This window comes from Gobius niger (genome assembly GCF_951799975.1).
Source record: "Gobius niger genome assembly, chromosome: 24".
NCBI classification, from domain to species: Eukaryota; Metazoa; Chordata; class Actinopteri; order Gobiiformes; family Gobiidae; genus Gobius; species Gobius niger.
In genome coordinates, this window is record NC_136875.1 from 14,703,798 (window position 1) to 14,722,432 (window position 18,635).

An 18,635-nucleotide genomic window follows, 5' to 3' on the forward strand; every position below is an offset into this window, starting at 1 on the left:
GACCTCCAATGACCGACCTCCAATGACCGACCTCCACCGACCGACCTCCACCGACCGACCTCCAATGACCGACCTCCAATGACCGACCTCCACTGACCGACCTCCACCAATCGACCTCCACTAACCGACCTCCACTGACCGACCTCCACTGATCGACCTCCACTGACCGACCTCCACCGACCGACCTCCACTGACCGACCTCCACTGACCGACCTCCACTAACCGACCTCCATTGACCGACCTCCATTGATCGACCTCCACTGACCGACCTCCACCGACCGACCTCCACCGACCGACCTCCACCGACCGACCTCCAATGACCGACCTCCAATGACCGACCTCCACCGACCGACCTCCACCGACCGACTTCCACCGACCGACCTCCACCGACCGACCTCCACCGACCGACCTCCACCGACCGACCTCCACCGACCGACCTCCACCGACCGACCTCCACCGACCGACCTCCACCGACCGACCGACCTCCACCGACCGACCTCCACCGACCGACTTCCACCGACCGACCTCCACCGACCGACCTCCACCGACCGACCTCCACCAACCGACCTCCACCGATCGACCTCCACCGACCGACCTCCACTGATCGACCTCCACCGACCGACCTCCACCAACCGACCTCCACCGATCGACCTCCACTGATCGACCTCCACCGACCGACCTCCACCGACCGACCTCCACCAACCGACCTCCACCAACCGACCTCCACCGATCGACCTCCACTGATCGACCTCCACCGACCGACCTCCACCGACCGACCTCCACCAACCGACCTCCACCGATCGACCTCCACTGACCGACCTCCACCGATCGACCTCCACTGACCGACCTCCACCGACCGACCTCCACCGATCGACCTCCACCGACCGACCTCCACTGATCGACCTCCACCGACCGACCTCCACTGACCGACCTCCACCGACCGACCTCCACCGACCGACCTCCACTGACCGACCTCCACCGACCGACCTCCACCGACCGACCTCCACCGATCGACCTCCACCGACCGACCTCCACTGATCGACCTCCACCGACCGACCTCCACCAACCGACCTCCACTAACCTCCATTTTACGCCACCAACCTCCACCGACCGACCTCCACCAACCGACCTCCACTAACCTCCATTTTACGCCACCAACCTCCACCGACCGACCTCCACCAACCGACCTCCACTAACCTCCATTTTACGCCACCGACCTCCACTAACCTCCATTTTACGCCACCGACCTCCACCGACCGACCTCCACTAACCTCCATTTTACGCCACCGACCTCCACCGACCGACCTCCACTAACCTCCATTTTACGCCACCGACCGACCTCCACTAACCTCCATTTTACGCCACCGACCTCCACTAACCTCCATTTTACGCCACCGACCTCCACCGACCGACCTCCACTAACCTCCATTTTACGCCACCGACCTCCACTAACCTCCATTTTACGCCACCGACCTCCACTAACCTCCATTTTACGCCACCGACCTCCACCAACCGACCTCCACTAACCTCCATTTTACGCCACCGACCTCCACTAACCTCCATTTTACGCCACCGACCGACCTCCACCAACCGACCTCCACTAACCTCCATTTTACGCCACCGACCGACCTCCACTAACCTCCATTTTACGCCACCGACCTCCACTAACCTCCATTTTACGCCACCGACCTCCACCGACCGACCTCCACTAACCTCCATTTTACGCCACCGACCTCCACCGACCGACCTCCACTAACCTCCATTTTACGCCACCGACCGACCTCCACTAACCTCCATTTTACGCCACCGACCTCCACTAACCTCCATTTTACGCCACCGACCTCCACCGACCGACCTCCACTAACCTCCATTTTACGCCACCGACCTCCACCAACCGACCTCCACTAACCTCCATTTTACGCCACCGACCGACCTCCACTAACCTCCATTTTACGCCACCGACCTCCACTAACCTCCATTTTACGCCACCGACCTCCACCAACCGACCTCCACTAACCTCCATTTTACGCCACCGACCTCCACTAACCTCCATTTTACGCCACCGACCGACCTCCACCAACCGACCTCCACTAACCTCCATTTTACGCCACCGACCGACCTCCACTAACCTCCATTTTACGCCACCAACCTCCACCGACCGACCTCCACTAACCTCCATTTTACGCCACCGACCGACCTCCACCGACCGACCTCCACCGACCGACCTCCACTAACCTCCATTTTACGCCACCAACCTCCACCGACTGACCTCCACTAACCTCCATTTTACGCCACCGACCGACCTCCACTAACCTCCATTTTACGCCACCAACCTCCACCGACTGACCTCCACTAACCTCCATTTTACGCCACCGACCGACCTCCACTAACCTCCATTTTACGCCACCGACCGACCTCCACCGACTGACCTCCACTAACCTCCATTTTACGCCACCGACCGACCTCCACCGACCGACCTCCACTAACCTCCATTTTACGCCACCGACCGACCTCCACTAACCTCCATTTTACGCCACCGACCGACCTCCACCGACCTCCATTTTACGCCACCGACCGACCTCCACTAACCTCCATTTTACGCCACCGACCTCCACCAACCGACCTCCACTAACCTCCATTTTACGCCACCAACTTCCACCAACCGACCTCCACCGACCTCCACCAACGTCCCCGCGGCCTCACTTGTGTGTTTTCAGGACCAATGATGACGATTTCCCTCCCAGGCACTAATGTACATTGATTGAAATACATTCACCATATGAAATGACCAGTATCGATATCGAGGAAAATGACCCCAAAAGTATCGGTATCGTATCGATCGATGTCGCCCGTCCCGACATGTTGAATCCGGAGGCTGAATATAGGTGGTATGGAAACAAAACCGAAAAACAGTTTATGTTTAGGAACTTAATCAAACTTGTCAAACAAAATAACTTCATTAACCTCTTAACTCCCGCATGAACCGAGAGCATTTTCTCCAGATCAGCTTTACCCAAATCCTGTAGGCCAGTGTAACGCCTCATTTGAAAGCTAAGACCTACAAAACTCATCTAAATGGATCTTTTTCCTCACGTCATCACATTTTATTCCATCTTTTTTGGGGGGGTTCAACTCATTTTTGTAACTTTTTTTTGTGTCATTTTTTCGTCATTTTTTTGTCTTTTCTTTGTCGTTTTTTTGTTGTTTTTTTGTCATTTTTTGTCTTTTTTTTGTCTTTTTGTCTATTTTTTTTTAATCATTTCTTTGTCATTTTTTCGTCATTTTTTTGTCTTTTTTTGTCTATTTTTTATCATTTTTTTGTCTTTTTTTGTGTCATTTTTTTTTTGTAATTTTTGGTCTTTTTTTGTAATTTTTTCGTCTTTTTTCGTCTATTTTTTATCATTTTTTTGTCTTTTTTTGTGTCATTTATTTTTTTAATTTTTTGTCTTTTTTTGTAATTTTTTCGTCTTTTTTTGTCATTTTTTGTCACTTTTTTGTCAAGGTTTTCTCACTTTTTTGTCACATTTTCATCTTTGTTTTGGTCTCAGTTTTGTTGCTATTTTCACACCTTTTTTCCTTTTGGATTGGGGTAAAGCCAAACTGATGTGAAAATGTGCTCGGTTCAGGCGGGAGTTAAGGGGTTAAGTCGCTGCTTCACTGAAATCAAGGTATTACTGATAACAGATGTTCCCCTTCGAAAACCTGTCATATGCACTTTAAAGTCGACGGAAACTGATCGATATTCATCATCATCATCATCTTCATCATCCTCTTCATCAGGCCAGAGGTGGTTCCTCCGGTGGCGAGTGCTTGTCGTCTGGACTCGTGTGTTCTTGTTGTCGGGACTTTCACATCTGTATTATGTTAAATAAGGTTTAAGTCTTTTATTATTTTAGGTTTTATTTAAAAAAGTGTTTGAACTGAGCCGAGACGAACGCTGTGGTTTCTAATAAAGAGGGAACTGGACGACTGTGTTTCATTTATAAACTTTACTTTTGTCACGATAAAAACAAACCTGCTGATTATTTATCAAAGGGAACAGAAGTTTAACCTCTTAACTCCCACCTGAACATGTTTTCTTCAAATTCTCCAAATCTAAAAGCTTCTTCAAAAAAGCGATACAAAACGAGAAGAAAATGAGGATGTAAATTGACAAAAATGACAAAAATCCAGCAAAAAAATGACAAAAATCCAGCAAAAAAGTGACAAAAATCCAGCAAAAAACGACAAAAATCTTTTATTTTAGGTTTTATTTAAAAAAGTGTTTGAACTGAGCCGAGACGAACGCTGTGGTTTCTAATAAAGAGGGAACTGGAACGACTGTGTTTCATTTATAAACTTTACTTTTGTCAAGATTAAAAATAAACCTGGTGATTATTTATCAAAGGGAACAGAAGTTTAACCTCTTAACTCCCACGTGAACATGGTTTCTCTAAATTCTCCAAATCTAAAAGCGATACAAAACGAGAAGAAAATGAGGATGTAAATTGACAAAAATGACAAAAATCCAGCAAAAAAAAGACTAAAATCCAGCAAAAAAGTGACAAAAATTCAGCAAAAAAGTGACAAAAATCCAGCAAAAAAGTGACAAAAATCCAGCAAAAAAGTGACAAAAATCCAGCAATAAAGCGACAAAAATTCAGCAAAAAACGACAAAAATTCAGCAAAAAAGTGTCAAAAATCCAGCCAAAAAAATGACAAAAATCCAGCAAAAAAGTGACGAAAATCCAGCAAAAAAGCGACGAAAATTCAGCAAAAATGCGACGAAAATCCAGCAAAAAAGCGACAAAAAATCAGCAAAAAAGCGACGAAAATCCAGCAAAAAAATAACAAAAATTCAGCAAAAAAGTGACAAAAATCCAGCAAAAAACGACAAAAATCCAGCAAAAAAGTGACGAAAATCCATCAAAAAACGACAAAAATTCAGCAAAAAAATGACAAAAATTCAGCAAAAAGCGACAAAAATCCAGCAAAAAAATAACAAAAATCCAGCAAAAAAAATGACAAAAATCCAACAAAAAAGTGACAAAAATCCAACAAAAAAGTGACAAAAATCCAGCAAAAAACGACAAAAATCTTTTATTTTAGGTTTTATTTAAAAAAGTGTTTGAACTGAGCCGAGACGAACGCTGTGGTTTCTAATAAAGAGGGAACTGGAACGACTGGGTTTCATTTATAAACTTTACTTTTGTCACGATAAAAACAAACCTGCTGATTATTTATCAAAGGGAACAGAAGTTTAACCTGAAGCCGGTTTGTCTCAATCCCATCACTATATTTGAACCATGTTTTTAATCCTGCTCGATGTTTGAATATTCACATTCATGTGCACATTCTGTTTGATTAATGAATATAATTACAGTTTAAAGGTTTAGTTCTATTCATTAATCAAACACAGGTCACAGAGCTGGGGACGTTAAACGATGCCAGTTTGGTAAAAAAAAAAGGTTTAGATTTTTCGGGTACGGAAAAAATATCAAAAGCAGGAATTAAAAAGAAATACAATTCTTAGCTTAAAAAAACAGTTAACATCAAATTCTGTGAAAAACAGTCAATAAAGAAAACGTGTCCCAGGGTGTGAACTGTTCACATGAAGTGTCGGGACTGTAGTTCCCAGTGCGGACACTAGAGGGGGCCGTTGGCTTTTGAATGAGCTGAGCTAAGAGTAAAAGTCTGATTATAAATGAGAAACTAAACACGTCACAGTGAAAATCCTTTTTCCAAAGAAATACATGAAATATGTTGAAAATCAGTATTTTAAAAAGGGGCGTGAGGGGGAGGCTTTGTCCTCGTCTTTGTAAATGTATAGTTTGTCTAGTGTTTGGTTTGTGACGTCTCTGCTGCAGGAGCCGCTCGGTTCACACACACTCAGTTATTATATTTAATGACAAGATTTATAACAACTTTATTACTAAATAATGAGCCAGGAGCGGCTCCTGTGGCTCCAACACCAAGATCTTTTACCTGAGTTATAAACGTATATATTATTATCAGGGGCGTCGGACTTTGGGGGTAAAGAGTACTGAGTACCCAGGGCCCAGAGCAGGGTGGGGCCCTCAAAAACACTGCAGAAAGTGTTCTGTATTTTACTTTCTAAGTTTCCTCATAATTGATCCTATAAGAACTGAACAAAACCGGGCTGAAATACAATGGTTACTACACAGAATTTTGCACAAACAATAATGATTGATAATATCTCAGGGCCCTGTGACAAAAATTCAACAAAAATGTGACAAAAATTCAACAAAAATGTGACAAAAATTCAACAAAAATGTGACAAAAATTCAACAAAAAAATGACAAAAATTCTACAAAAAAATGACAAAAATTCAACAAAAATGTGAAAAAAAATTCAACAAAAATGTGACAAAAATTCAACAAAAATGTGACAAAAATTCATCCAAAATGTGACAAAAATTCATCAAAAATGTGATAAAAATTCAACAAAAATGTGACAAAAATTCATCAAAAAAATGACAAAAATTCAACAAAAATGTGACAAAAAAAACATAAAAAAGGTGACACAACACAGCAACAACGCGAGGAAAAAGATCAGTGTTGTGGGTCTTAGCTTTCAAATGAGGTGTTATATAAAAGCCAAAGAGGACAGAATGTGTTCAGGCGGGGGGTAAGAGGTTAAACTGACAGGAAAGAACACGCTGGTTTTAAAGCGACACTTTGTCTGACCGTCTCTTTAGTGCGCCGCCCCGGGGGATTGTGGGTAATGATGGTTTAATGACTCCGGCGGGACCCGGGGTTTCAGGTCCCGGACCCTGGAGACGACCTCGAAGGCACCGCGGGGAGGTCATTAACGAGACGGGAGTCAGTGAACGCATCGCACTCGCCCGTTCAGCAGCTGCCGCCAAACCGGGACCAAAACACCCAAATAAGGACGTCTGCGTTTCCACGGCAACGCTTCACTCACAACACGAGTTCTTTTTTCACTTTACTGACGAGATCAAGTCAGTTTGAAATGAGTAGTTTTCATTTTCAATGTTTATATTCACTTCATAAATACTTTTGCATTTTTTTCTCACTGTCAGAGCAAAGTGGTTTAACAGCCTATAAATACATACATAATGGAGAATGCTAACACCATGCTACATGTTAGCAACGCGCTAATGCTAACTAGCTGACAGTGGGGCCGACAGTGGGACCGACTGCAGGACCAGTAGAATTCTAACAGGTAGAATACTAACAGGTAGAATACTAACAGGTAGCATGCTAACTGGTAGAATGCTAAAAGGTAGCATGCTAGCCAGTAGAATGCTAACCGGTAGAATGCTAACCGGTAGAATGCTAACTGGTAGAATGCTAACCAGTAGAATGCTAACAGGTAGAATATTAACAGGTAGAATGCTAACAGGTAGAATATTAACAGGTAGAATGCTAACAGGTAGCATGCTAACCGGTACAATGCTAGCCAGTAGAATGCTAACAGGTAGCATACTAACCGGTAGAATGCTAACCGGTAGAATACTAACAGGTAGCATGCTAACCGGTAGAATACTAACAGGTAGCATGCTAACCAGTAGAATGCTAACAGGTAGAATACTAACAGGTAGCATGCTAACCGGTAGAATACTAACAGGTAGCATGCTAACCAGTAGAATGCTAACAGGTAGAATACTAGCAGGTAGCATGCTAACCGGTAGAATGCTAGCCGGTAGAATGCTAAACGATAGAATGCTAACCAGTAGAATGCTAACCGGTAGAATGCTAGCCGGTGAAATACTAACAGGTGGAATACTAACAGGTAGCAGGCTAACCAGTAGAATGCTAACCGGTAGAATGCTAACCGGTAGAATGCTAGCCGGTAGAATACTAACAGGTGGAATACTAACAGGTAGCATGCTAACCGATAGAATGCTAACCAGTAGAATGCTAACCGGTAGAATGCTAGCCGGTAGAATACTAACAGGTGGAATACTAACAGGTAGCATGTTAACCGGTAGAATGCTAACCGGTAGAATGCTAGCCAGTAGAATGTTAACCGGTAGAATGTTAACCGGTAGAATGCTAACCGGTAGAATGCTAGCCAGTAGAATGTTAACCGGTAGAATGTTAACCGGTAGAATGCTAACCGGTAGAATGCTAGCCAGTAGAATGTTAACCGGTAGAATGTTAACCGGTAGAATGCTAGCGTCTTGAGCAGCTTAAACACCGACTCTGGACAACTGGTTTCTTCACATAAACGTGCGTCTCTGTGTTTTTACTCTTATCTTCTTGATCCTGAGTGAAGATGTTGTTTCCAGTCACTGTAAATAAAGATCAGGGAAACATCTGGACGAAATACAATTCTAGAACATGAACGCAGCCTCTGAAGAAAATGACCATATTTGGATCAGAGTGTTGTCGGGGAGACTCCGTGTGTGGATCCCTAACATGTCAGTATTTGTGAATGAAGACATTAAAAAGGAGAAGGTGCCGGTGTTTGTCTTTTGAGAGAGTTTGAAATAGTTTTGGTCTTGAGCGTCCGTCAGCGCTCGGCCGCCTGAGAAAACACAAAGTCGTTCTGTTTTACTGAATCTGTCGCCGCCGCGAGCTCTGTCAACATTTACAGAGAGAAGAAGAAGAGAATCCTCACCACATCAAACAGGGCGGGCTTCAGGCGACGACGGACGAGGGCCTCACCTGGTTCACTCTGGTTTACTGAGAGAGCGGGGGGGGGGGGGGGAGGATCTCACCAGAGGGAAGACGGCGCCGCCCACATTTAACCATTGGAGGATATTTCCCCACGTGATCCATGCAGTTCTTATGTTTGAAGAGATTTGTGGCGCTAGGCTAGTGCAAGGCTAGTGCATGTCTATGGTATCAGCTAGCCTGCGTTAACCTCTTACCACCCGCCAAAACCAAATGCATTCTCTCCTCTTTGCCATTGTCTTTTTTTTGCTGTTCTTTTGTCACTTTTTTGTTGGATTTTTGTCTTTTTTTTGCTGGATTTTTGTCTTTTTTGCTGGATTTTTGTCTTTTTTTTGACATTTTTTTGCTGGATTTTTGTATTTTTTTTTGCTGGATTTGTGTCATTTTTTTGCTGGATTTTTGTCATTTTTTTGCTGGATTTTTGTCATTTTTTTGTCATTTTTTGCTGGATTTTTGTCATTTTTTTGCTGGATTTTTGTCATTTTTTTGCTGGATTTTTGTCATTTTTTTGCTGGATTTTTGTCTTTTTTTTGCTGGATTTTTGTCTTTTTTGCTGGATTTTTGTCTTTTTTGCTGGATTTTTGTCTTTTTTTTGTCATTTTTTTGCTGGATTTTTGGTTTTTTTTTGCTGGATTTTTGTCATTTTTTGCTGGATTTTTGTCATTTTTTTGTTGGATTTGTGTCATTTTTTTGTTGGATTTTTGTCTTTTTTTGCTGGATTTGTGTCATTTTTTTGTCATTTTTTTGCTGGATTTTTGTCTTTTTTTGCTGGATTTTTGTCATTTTTTGTCATTTTTTTGCTGGATTTTTGTCTTTTTTTTGCTGGATTTTTGTCTTTTTTTTGCTGGATTTTTGTCTTTTTTTGCTGGATTTTTGTCACTTTTTGCTGGATTTTTGTAATTTTTCTGCTGGAGTTTTGTCTTTTTTTTTGCTGGATTTTTGTCTTTTTTTTGCTGGATTTTTGTCTTTTTTTGCTGGATTTTTGTCTTTTTTTCTGCTGGATTTTTGTCATTTTTTTGCTGGATTTTTGTCACTTTTTTGTTGCTCTTTTGTCACCTTTTTGTTGAGTTTTTGTCATTTTTGTCGTTTTTGCAGGTCAGTTATATTCCAAACTCTATGGACAGTAAGGAGTGGAGTGGATATTCACGGATCCATCGTTTCTCCTGAGGGGAATTGTCAGTTCTAAATGCATTTTTCTCACATTGTGCTCCTGTGTTTGTCTGGGAGCTGTTGTTTTAAGCCCGGGGGCCACTTCCTGAAGCCGTCCACGCTCAGGTGCAGCAGGCCCCGCCCCCTCTGCACACCTGGTCATTACCTGTCACACACCTGCCCATTTACCGGCACATTTACCGGGCAATTACCGGCCCAGTCAAGGGAAAATAATCCCAGCGGCCTGAAATAACGCAAGTCTGCTTTGCAAAAAAAATAAAAAATTGAAAAAAAAGGAAAAATTTGAAGAAAAAAAATAATAAAAAAATTTGAAGAAAAAAAAATAATATTGAAAAATGAAATAAAAAAAATAAAAAAAACAATTTAAGACAAAAAAATGTAAAAAAAAAAGAAATGTAAAAATGAAAAAAAATTTAAGAAAAAAAAAATTTAAGAAAAAAAATTTGAAAAAAAAAAAAAATTGCCAAGAAATAAATTAAACAAAAAAAATAAAAAAATAAAACAAAAAATTGAAAAAAAAAAAATTAGATAAATAATAGATTTTTTGCGATTATGCTAATTTTGTAATCGTTTACTGTTGTAATCGAAATCGTAGTCACATTTTGATTAATTGCACAGCCCTATAGGTGAGGGCGGGTACGTAGATGGACTCAGCTCCCTCTTCACCACGACAGACCGATACAGCGACCGCCCCGATCCGTCCATCCATCTCACGCTCCATCCGTCCCTCACTGAGAACAAGACCCCGAGATAGTTGAACGAGGCCCCCCCACCGACCTGCAGAGGGGGAGGAGAAACCAGGGCCTCGGGTTTGGGGGCAGAAGGTCCGGGTTTGATGAAGCCTAAAGAACATCATCATCTACAAACAGCAGCTCAACAAACGCTTCGTCACGTCTCTAAACTGTCATTACCGTCAGTCCCTGAACGCGGCGTCTGTCAGCGCGAGGCGTTTAAGGGCCGCGGCGTTTCCGTCACTCCGGGGAGTCACTCGTCGCTGAAACGCAGTCGTCTGGACCGACTTGCTCCGCACATTCCTGGTTTTCAGACGGTAAACGCTGGAGGAGGAAGTGCGTAATGACAGAGGAGCCAGACTCACTGTAAAACTGCAGACGTCCTTCAGTGTCATGTGACTGATTTAGTGCCCATGTGACTCCAATTTAACCTCTTCACTCCCGCATTTCAGCTTTACCCAAATCCTGTAGGCCAGTGTCAACGCCTCATTTGAAAGCTCAGATCTACAAAACTCATCTGAATGGATCTTTTTCCTCACGTCATTAGATTTTTTTTCCAGCATTTTTTGGGGGGTTTTCAACTCATTTTTGTAACTTTTTTGTTAATTTTTTGTCAATTTTTGGCACATTTGTTCTTTTGTTGTCAAATGTTTGTCCAATTTTTATCACATTTTTGCAATTTTTAAATATTTTTTTCATAATTTTTTGTAAAAAAAAATCGTCATTTTTTGTCAATTATTTGTGACATTTTTGCCACTTTTTCATCATTTTTAGTTTTTTTGGTCATTTTTTTGTCACATTTGTCCTCTTGTCAAATTTTTGTCAAATGTTTGTCCAATTTTTATCACATTTTCCCACTTTTTCATATTTTTTTCATACTTTTTTGTCAATTTTTGGTCATTTTTTGGTCATTTTTTGTATTTTTTTTTTGTCCTTGTTTGTCAATTTTTTGTGACATTTTTGTCAATTTTTTGTCGTTTTTTGTTTGATTTTTTTTTGGGTCAATTTTTTGTCAAGTTTTTGGCAGTTTTTTGTCTAAGTTTTCTCACTTTTTTGTCACATCTTCATTACTGTTTTCGTCTCAGTTTTGTTGCTATTTTCTCACCTTTTTCCAAAAGCTTTTGGATTGGGGTAAAGCCAAACTGATGAAAATGTGCTCGGTTCAGGGAGTTAAGGGGTTAAAGGGATATTTCGGGATGTTTGACATAGGGCCTCATTATAGTTATCCAGAGTGTTGCTGATTTCTGGAGATGTAATTCATGCAGTTCTTATATTTGAAGAGTTTCGTGGCGCTAGGCTAATGCTAGGCTAGTGCATGTCTATGGTATCAGCTAGCCTGCATTAAAAACAGTGTGACCCGCTTCACAGAGAGAAAAATGTGACAAAAAATGTGATGAAAAATGTAACGAAAAATTTAAAAAAAAAGACAAAAAATGTGACAAAAAAATGTGACAAAAAATTTGACCAAAAAAAGACAAAAAGACAAAAAAATGACAAAAATCTGACAAAAAATGAAAAAACAAAATGAAGACAAAGACAAGACAAAAAATGTGATAAAAAATAAAAAAAATTAAAAAAAAAAGACAAAAAATGTGACCAAAAAATGACAAAAAATGACAAAAATGTGACAAAAAATGTGATGAAAAATGTGACAAAAAAATGACAGAAAATAAAATGTGACAAAAACGTAACACTCTGGATAACTAAATGAGGCCCTGTGTCAAACATCCCGAAATATCCCTTTAAAGCTTTTTAATGCCCCAGAGTAAGGTGAATCTGTGCTCCTGCCCCAGAGCTATTGCACATGTTTTTAGTTCTCAGGGAAACTAAAACAGACACGGGGAGAACATGGCCGCCGTGCCGCCCACAGGCTTTTCTGGGCTGTTCTTCTCGTCATCGTCAGTGGTAAAGTTAATGGCCTCGAGTTATTCCTGTCTGTGTTTGTATTGTGCAGTAGTGTGTGTACTCTGTGCAGTAGTGTGTGTACTCTGTGCAGTAGTGTGTGTACTCTGTGCAGTAGTGTGTGTACTCTGCGCAGTAGTGTGTGTACTCTGTGCAGTAGTCAGTGTGTACTCTGCGCAGTAGTGTGTGTAAAGTACTAATCCTTCCTGAGTGAAGTTTGTTTTCTCTTCTCTCTCAGACTCGAGGCCAGAGCTGACAGTGATGACACATGATACTGCAGTAATCACTGTGTACTCACTACTTTTACCACTACTACCACTACAACTACTGCCACTATACTGCTGATGAAGTACTTTACTGTCATTATATGAGGAGTGTGGCCTCCGTGGCTTCTGGCAAACAGAAAACAGGACTGGTTTTCTTTCAAAAATGGCTTCCTCTGGCCACTGTGTACGACTAAAGGTTGTTCTGTGGACAGTTTACCCCACCTGAGCCGTGTCTCTCTGCAGTTCATCCAGGGTCGTCGCAGGCTTCTCTGTAACAGCTGTGGTGTTATAACCTAACCCAGATTTATATTTTATCACAGACCCATCACAGACCTGAGACCATCACAGAGCAGCCGTATCTGACCTGACATTAGAAACACACATGAGACTCTCTTTAGTCATAAACCTCTGACCACCCGCCATTCTCTCCTCTAGGCCTTTGTCGTCACCTTTTATTTCACTTATGTGTTTTTGTCACTTTTTTATTGCTTTTTTGCTGCTCTTCTGTCACTTTTCTGCTGGATTTTGGTTTATTTTTTCTGCTGAATTTGTATCTTTTTTTTTTACTGGATTTTTGTCTTTTTTTTTACTGGATTTTTGTCTTTTTTTACTGGATTTTTGTCTTTTTTTACTGGATTTTTATCTTTTTTCTGCTGGATTTTTGTCTTTTTTTTTACTGGATTTTTGTCTTTTTTTTTACTGGATTTTTGTCTTTTTTTTTACTGGATTTTTGTCTTTTTTTTCTGGATTTTTATCTTTTTTCTGCTGGATTTTGTGTCACTTTTTTTCTGAATTTTTGTCACTTTTTTTCTGAATTTTTGTCACTTTTTTTCTGCTGGATTTTTGTCACTTTTTTTCTGAATTTTTGTCACTTTTTTTCTGAATTTTTGTCACTTTTTTTACTGGATTTTTGTCTTTTTTTTTACTGGATTTTTGTCTTTTTTTACTGGATTTTTGTCTTTTTTTTCTGGATTTTTGTCTTTTTTCTGCTGGATTTTTGTCTTTTTTCTGTTGAATTTTTGTCACTTTTTTTACTGGATTTTTGTCTTTTTTTTTGCTGGATTTTAGTCTTTTTTTTCTGAATTTTTGTCTTTTTTTTCTGAATTTTTGTCACTTTTTTTGCTGGATTTTTGTCACTTTTTTTCTGAATTTTTGTCACTTTTTTTTACTGGATTTTTGTCACTTTTTTTTACTGGATTTTAGTCTTTTTTCTGCTAGATTTTTGTCATTTTTTTGTCGACCTTTTATCATTTTTCTCGCTTTTTTTGTTCACTTTTTCGCTTTCTTTGTCGCGTTTACATCCTCATTTTCTTCTCGTTTTTTGCCTCTGTTTTGAAGAAGCTTTTACTTTTGGAGAACAGCAGAAAACACGTTCAGGCGGGAGTTAAGAGGTTAAACCTGGGATCACCAAACCAGGCTCGTAAAGGGTAAGTTTGATTTATGTGAGATGTTCAGGGAGAAAACTACAGGAAAGCGTCTGAACCCGGTGAAAGAAGCCCCTGAAAAGCGCTTCCTCCTCATCAGATCACATTTCACCTGTTGCGTAACGGCGCCGCGTCCTTGTCTTTACGCTTTCCCCACATTTCAATCTGAATGAGCGCAGTTTTGTGCCAGATGGGCCTCGCTCCCCCTTTGTGCCCGGGACAGAGGGGGCTTTTTGGGGAGAGAATGGCGGAGGAAGTGTGGCTCGCTCCCCACTCGCCTCCAGGCAAAGTCCGGCGTGAACTAATCCGGGATCCAGGACACAAGAAGAACACACAAAGTACCGCGGACAACGGGGGGGGGGGGGCGGGGCCCGCGCGCACTGGGACTAATGAGGGGCTAATTAGCCGGGGCTGCAGCGGGGCAGTGGCCGCGGGGCGTCTGAAGGGGGCAGTGTGGAGCCGCTCGGAGCTGTGTGACAGAAAGTGTCTCTGCGGCTGAGAAATGCTTCACACAAAATCAGCCAAACCAGGAAGTGATTTGACTTTTGTTTTTCTCCGCGTGGAGGTCGGGGGCTGGACCGGGGTGGTGGTCCTTCCCCCCCCCTCTTTAACCTCTTAACTCCCGCCTGAACCGAGAGGAGCTTTTTCCTCACGTCAGCAGATTTTTTTTCCATCATTTTGTTGTTGGGTATTCAACTCGTTTTTGTAACTTTTTTGTCATTTTTCTGTCGTTTTTTCCTCACCTTTTTTTTTGGGTCAATTTTTTTTAATTTTTTTTGTCCAATTTTAATCAAATGTTTGTCATATTTTTGTCAATTTCTTGTGACATTTTTGCCACTTTTTCATCAGTGTTTTCTCACTTTTTTGTCACATTTTTGTCATTTTTTGTCAATTTTTATCACATTTTTGACCTTTTTTTTTTTTTTTTGTCACATTTTTGCCACTTTTTCATCCATTTTTCATCACTTTTTTGTCACATTTTTTGTCTTTTTTTGTAATTTTTTGTCCAATTTTTCTCATTTTTTGTCACATTTTTGTCATTTTTGTCGTCAATTTTTCTCGTCAATTTTTTATCATTTTTTCGTCATTTTTTGTCACTTTTTTGTCATTTTTTCTTCTATTTTTTGTCACATTTCATCCATTTTTCTCACTTTTTTGTCACATTTCCATCATTGTTTCCGTCTCAGTTTTGTTGCTATTTTCACAGCTTTTTTCCAGAAGCTTTTGGATTGGGGTAAAGCCAAACTGGAGAAACTGTGCTCGGTTCAGGTGGGAGTTAAGAGGTTAAGGAGGGGGATCGGAGGGTCGGGATCGCCCTCCTCAGCCTCCCCGGTGAGGTCGACTCCAGGGAGGATCCGGCCGATCGTTTTCAATGAAACTCAGGGATGGTTTTGTGTCTCAGTTTGAATCACTGACATTAATCTCAGACGCCTTAACTCCCGCCTGAACCGAGCACATTTTCTCCAGTTTGGCTTTACCCCAATCCAAAAGCTTCTGGAAAAAAGGTGAGAAAATAGCAACAAAACTGAGACGAAAACAATGATGGAAATGTGACAAAAACGTGACGAAAAATTGATTAAAAAGTGGCAAAAATGTCACAAGAAATTGACAAGAAATTAACAAAAAATGGCCGAAAAAGTGACAAAAATGTGACAATTAAAAAAAAAAAAAAATAGGATTAAAATTTGCCAAAAAAAATTACAACATTTTGAAAATATTGACAAAAAAGTGACGAAAAATTTATGAAAAAGTGGTAAAAATGTCACAAGAAATTGACAAAAAAATTGATGAAAAAATGACAAGAATTTGACAAAAAAATGACAAAAAAGTTATTAATTTTTGTTATTTTTTCGTCCATTTTTTATCACATTTTTGTCATTTTTTCGTCACATTTTTGTCATTTTTTCGTCACATTTTTGTCATTTTTTCGTCACATTTTTGTCATTTTTTCGTCACATTTTTGTCATTTTTAGTCAATTTTTGTCATTTTTTGTCACATTTTGTCACATTTTTTATCACATTTTTGTCATTTTTTCGTCCATTTTTTGTCAATTTCTTCTGACATTTTTGTGACATTTTTGCCACTTTTTCACCAATTTTTCGTCACTTTTTTGACACATTTCCATCATTGTTTTCGTCTCAGTTTTGTTGGGGGTTGATGCTGAGTTTACATATTATTCTTCTACTGTTTATTATCGCATGTGCGTGTTAATTCATTTTCTATGCATTTTCCCTTGAATAAAGATGAAGTATGAAGCGTCAGATCGATGGATATTTCTAAATGTAGTTCATTAGTTCCAACATTATGTATCTGTAATTGCCTGTGATATACGAGTGTATGAGTACATCAGTGGAAGCCTCAGTATTGTCCTGAAGAACCGCCGTCCCTCTCAGTGTTTCTGGTGTTGGCGGCTCGCGGAGCGTTTTGGCGCCGCGTCCTCCGTTAATGAGCCCTAATTGTTCCACAAACTGTTCTTTAAAAACCATGTGACGTTTAATTTATTCATGAATTCAGAGCGGCCTTCTGCTGTCGAGTCTGTCTCCGCGAGCAGCACCAGGACGGAGACGTGTCACTACTTTACAATCATACAAAGTGAATGTGACTCTGGGTCTTTGATTCTGGTATTGATCGTTACGTTTTCACCTCCCGCCCGACTCTCCTGCTCCTGCTCAAATCAGATAAATGAGGAAATGATTTGCCTTTTGGTTTGTTTTTCCGCTGGTTTTTTCTCCAGTTTGGCTTTACCCTAATCAAAAAGCTTCTTGAAAAAAAGGTGAGAAATAGCAAAAAAAACTGAGACGAAAACAATGATGGAAATGTGACAAAAAATGACAAAAAAATGACAAAAAAATGACCAAAATATGACAAAAAAATGACAAAAATGTGATAAAAAAATGACGAAAAAATGAACAAAAATAAAGACACAAAAGTGATACAAATTTGCCAAAAAATGACAAAAATGTGAAAAAATGTGACAAAGAAATTTACAAAATGTGATAAAAAATTTTACAAAAAAGTGACAAAAAATGTGACAAAAAATGACAAAAATTTGATTTAAAAAAAATGACAAAAATGTGACAAAAAAGTGGGAAAACATTGGCAAAAAGTGACGAAAAATTGATGAAAAAGTGGCAAAAATGTCACAAGAATTTGACCAAAAAATGACCAAAATGTAACAAAAAAATTACAAAAATGTGACAAAAAATTACTAAAAAAATTACAAAAAAATACAAAAAATTGATAAAAAATGTGATAAAAAATTGATGAAAAAATGACAAAAAAGTGACAAAAAATGACACAAAAAAAAAGACAAAAAAGTTACAAAAGTGAGTTGAATACCCAACAAAAAAACGATGAAAAAAATTCTGATGACGTGAGGAAAAAGATCCTCCAGGTTTACTCCAGTTCCAGTCCAGGTTTAGTCCAGGTTTACTCCAGTTCCAGTCCAGGTTTAGTCCAGGTTTACTCCAGTTCCAGTCCAGGTTTAGTCCAGGTTTACTCCAGTTCCAGTCCAGGTTTAGTCCAGGTTTACTCCAGTTCCAGTCCAGGTTTAGTCCAGGTTTAGTCCAGGTTTACTCCAGGTTTAGTCCAGGTTTACTCCAGGTTTAGTCCAGGTTTAGTCCAAGTTTACTCCAGGTTTAGTCCAGGTTTAGTCCAGGTTTACTCCAGTTCCAGTCCAGGTTTAGTCCAGGTTTACTCCAGTTCCAGTCCAGGTTTAGTCCAGGTTTAGTCCAGGTTTACTCCAGGTTTAGTCCAGGTTTACTCCAGTTCCAGTCCAGGTTTACTCCAGGTTTAGTCCAGGTTTACTCCAGGTTTAGTCCGGGTTTAGTCCAGGTTTACTCCAGGTTTAGTCCAGGTTTACTCCAGGTTTAGTCCAGGTTTACTCCAGGTTTAGTCCAGGATTACTCCAGTTCCAGTCCAGGTTTACTCCAGGTTTACTCCAGGTTTACTCCAGGATTACTCCAGTTCCAGTCCAGGTTTACTCCAGGTTTACTCCAGGTTTACTCCAGGTTTACTCCAGGTTTAGTCCAGGTTTACTCCAGGTTTAGTCCAGGTTTACTCCAGGTTTAGTCCAGGTTTACTCCAGGTTTACTCCAGGTTTACTCCAGGTCCAGTCCAGGTTCACTCCAGGTTTAGTCCAGGTTTAGTCCAGGTTTAGTCCAGGTCCAGTCCAGGTTTAGTCCAGGTTTAGTCCAAGTTTAGTCCAGGTTTACTCCAGGTTTGCTCCAGGTTTACTCCAGGTTTAGTCCAGGTTTACTCCAGGTTCACTCCAGGTCCAGTCCAGGTTTAGTCCAGGTTTAGTCCAAGTTTAGTCCAGGTTTACTCCAGGTTTGCTCCAGGTTTACTCCAGGTTTAGTCCAGGTTTACTCCGGGTTTAGTCCAGGTTTAGTCCAGGTTTAGTCCAGGTTTACTCCGGGTTCAGTCCAGGTTTAGTCCAGGTTTAGTCCAAGTTTACTCCAGGTTTACTCCAGGTTTACTCCAGGTCCAGTCCAGGTTTA